The sequence below is a fragment of the Triticum aestivum genome, chromosome 2B (assembly GCF_018294505.1).
Source record: "Triticum aestivum cultivar Chinese Spring chromosome 2B, IWGSC CS RefSeq v2.1, whole genome shotgun sequence".
In the NCBI taxonomy this organism is placed as follows: domain Eukaryota; kingdom Viridiplantae; phylum Streptophyta; class Magnoliopsida; order Poales; family Poaceae; genus Triticum; species Triticum aestivum.
The window spans coordinates 416,651,021-416,654,880 of NC_057798.1; positions in this window are offsets into that span (position 1 = coordinate 416,651,021).

Sequence of the window (3,860 nt, forward strand, 5' to 3'; positions counted from 1 at the left end):
ATCAAAGCAACCTTTTATGTTTTTTCTAGTTTGTTTGCGCATCTTCTAACTATGTTTTCTTTTCTTGTATTTCCCCCGCAGGCTAAAAATGGTTATAATAGGAGGAGATGTGGATGTCAATGAAGAAGATGTAATTTTTTTTCATTTTTTCTACGTTTTTGAGTTATTTTCTTCTTACCGATGTATTACTCATATCCTTGTTTATGTTTTTTGTTGCTTAATTAGGGTTCTGGAAGTTAGTCCTTTCACCGGAGGGCTAAGCGTGTTGCTAATTGCCAGTCACGCCCTGCGCGTAGTGTTCAGGAGGGAGAGGAAGTTGAGGTAAGTGGCATGCTAATGATGCAAGCACATTATTTTTTGTTTTGTTTGGGTCATATAATATTTTTTGTTTTTTCCCATGCCCATGTTTTTTATTTTCTTAGGATGTTGATCAGTTTTGGGTTGTAAAGTAGACTAGATGTGCAGCAGTTGCAAGGGGATCTGAATCATCTCCTATGGTAAATAAATCCTTCAATATGAGTCTTTCTCGCTTTTTAGACGCTGATGAAATTATGCAGCCGTTGGCACCACTATTTGTTGTAGTTGCTCAACAACAATCTTCTAGTTGACATCACTGCTCATCTTGACCTAAATAGAGTTTTCCCAGAAGTTGACATGAGTTGGCATGCTCTGTTTTTCATTGGTGTAGAATATTTTATTTTTTATTAGTTGATATGCTCCTTGTTTTTTACGTGTGATCTTTTCTGTACCACCATTTTATGCAGACAGGAGTTGCTGGAGGAGCTGCGTCATCTTCCGCAGCAGATGCTGAGGTATGTGTGTATTTTTTTGTGTGCTTATGAGCTATTGAACGGTTTCTTGCAAACTTTTTTTAGTTGCTTGTTATCTTCTCGCAATATCATGCTTATAGTTGCACATCCGCTAGAACTTTTTGTAGTTGTCAGGTCAAGTATATTTCTTAGTTTTCTTGCAGGTTGCACACTGGTAGTCTGCAGTTGTCATCATGAGCTTTCATAGTTGCACAAGAATATCATATTAGTTGGCATCATCCATTTTATGTTTATATAGTTTTAGCAAAGCAGTTGGCTCTCCTTTTTTTTGCTATACTGATCCAAATGATCATTCCTAGTTGTTTTTTCAGTCTAGTTTCTTGTCTTGTGTTTAATGTTTTTATTTTCTCATCAACAGGGCAGCGGTGAAGGAGTTGAGGTGGCTGCAGGGGAAGATCTGGAGCGATAATCACAAGCGGGCAGGATAAGGGCATCACCAGGGCGATTTGCGAAGTTCAACAACTCTCTATCCCCATCGCAAAAGTCTGAGTTAGTTTCAAGGTTTTTTGGGGGCCTCTTGAACTCATCAGAGACACTTCTAGTGGACCTCACTAAATTCCTGGTGCAGTCTACCAGGTAGAGACCTTCGAAATGGTGTTCCCAGGCAGGGGAATGATCAGTGTCGATGCTGATAGTGTTCATAGGGTATTTAATCTCCCAAACAGGGGTCAAAAAGTCAGATATGTAGTAGACAAGGATGAAACTAGGAGATTCAAAGAGGCTTTCAACATAACTGGAAGTTCTCATCCCCAGATCAGTACATGGTGCAAGATGATTAAGGATATGGGGGGAAGAACGGATGGCACATTCTTTATGGCCTGGCTTGCGGTTGCAGTCAGCACTTTTCTAGCACCAACCACGGCCCAGAAGCTGAGCCCAAAGTGCTACAGACTTGTGCTAGATCATCAAATCCTCAAGAACACAAACATCTGCCTCTTTGTAGAAGAACACATTAATGAAGCTTTCCAGATATGGACCAGGCAAAGAAAACTGTTTGCTGCTGCTTGTATCACTTGATGGTGAGTAAAAACTAGCACTTCCATGTGTTTTTCTTCTTCGTGCAGTTATAGTTTCTGAAATGCCCCTCATAACAACTGAAGTTGGATGTCCTTTTTTGGTTCTATGGCAGATCCATTACCTTGATGCGCTCGTTCATGATATCCCAGTAAGAAACTGCACCATACGAGCGAATGCATGGGATAGTAGCCTAATTGCCAAGGTGATCAAGAAGGACTCCATCTCTCCTGGTGTGTTTGGGAAATTACAAGTGAGTTATCTTTGTTTTTTTTTCAACAGTGGCTCTTTTTTATCTTCTATTCATGTCTGCTCTGTTTTTAATTCCTTGGTAGCTGCACATATGCTTTTGAGATCAACATTCGACACTTTTTGGTAGTCGCACAAAAATTGTAATCAGTTGGCACAACAATGCATGTAGTTGCATAGCTTGTAGCTTTAGTTTGGCATCTGCACACATGTTCCTTTTTAATTGGCACATCATTTGTTTCAAGTTGCACAGTTTTAATTATCATGTTGCACAGATGTGTGACATCAGTTGGCAGAAACATTTTTAGGTGTCCTGTGGGTTGCACAGTTTTTGTTTGTTCAGTTGCATATATGTAGAATCAGGTCTGCCCACCATTTTGTTGTAGTTGCACAAGTTATAATAATTGTTTTCGGTCAACACTAAATCTGTTTAATAACCTTGTTCTTTACTTTTTATCCTTTTCACATCAGCTCAAAGAGGAGTATAGGGGCACGGAGCAAACACCACTGTTTGGTGGTATTTTGCAAGCTGAAGCATTTGTGGCATCCAAGTTACCACTAACCTACAATCCGCAGGTAAGTCTTTGCATAAAGGAGTTTGGATTAGTTACCAACATTTTCTTTTAAAAATGTTTTCTAATTGAAATCAGTACTGAATCTTTTTTTGTGCTGATGCAGAAAAAAGGCAAAGATTGCCAAAGGTGGTTAATGACCTGTGCAAGGCAGTAACCGAACATGTTGGCACCTTCATTGAAGAAGTTGCCAAGATCGATGACGAGGAGCCGGATATTGATCCCTATGTACAACAACCATCAACAGGAACCGGCACGGCACACCTTGCTCCAAAAAGAAAGAGGCGGGTTTCACCTATACAAGAAGAATAAGAGTTTGTTGATGAGGAGTCAGAAGAAGTTGATGAAATGGAAGCAACGCTAGATGTTGATGATGACAAGGACACAAATGAGGATGAATCAGAGGAGGAGGACAAATAAGAAGAAGATGAGGAGGAGGAGGAGGGGGAGGAGGAGGAGGAGGATGAGGAGGGGGAGGAGGAAGAGGAGTAAGAAGATAAGGAGGACAAAGAAGAAGAGGACAAAGGAGATGAGGAGGACAAAGAAGAAGATAATGAGGCAGAGGAGGAGGAAGAAGATGATGAGGCCAAAGAGGGGGATGGAGACAAAGGTGCAGTAGTTGATGGCAGTGAGGTGGAAGGAGATGACGATCTAAAATTTTTGATTGTTCCATGCTATTATATTATCCATCTTAGATGTTTTATATGCATTTATATGCTATTTTATATGATTTTGGGACTAACCTATTAACCTAGAGCCCAGTGCTAGTTTCTGTTTTTCCTTGTTTTTGAGTTTACAGAAAAGGAATACCAAACAGAGTCCAATTGACCTGCCAATTTACGAAGATTTTTTATGGACCAGAAGAAGCCCCCGAGGCAAAAGAGTTGGGCCAGAAGAGTCTCGAGTCATCCACGAGGGTGGAGGGAGCGCCCTACTCGCCCCCCCGGGCACGCCTCCCTACCTCGTGGCTGATTCGGAGACCCCCCTGACTTTTTCCCGACGCCAAAAATTCCTATAAATAGAAAAAACCCCCAAAAGAAACCCTAGATCGGGAGTTCCGCTGCTGAAAGCCTCTGTAGCCACCAAAAACCAATCGGGACCCTGTTTCGGCACCCTGCCGGAGGGGGATCCATTACCGGTGGCCATCTTCATCATCGTGGTGCTCTCCATGACGAGGAGGGAGTAGTTCACCCTC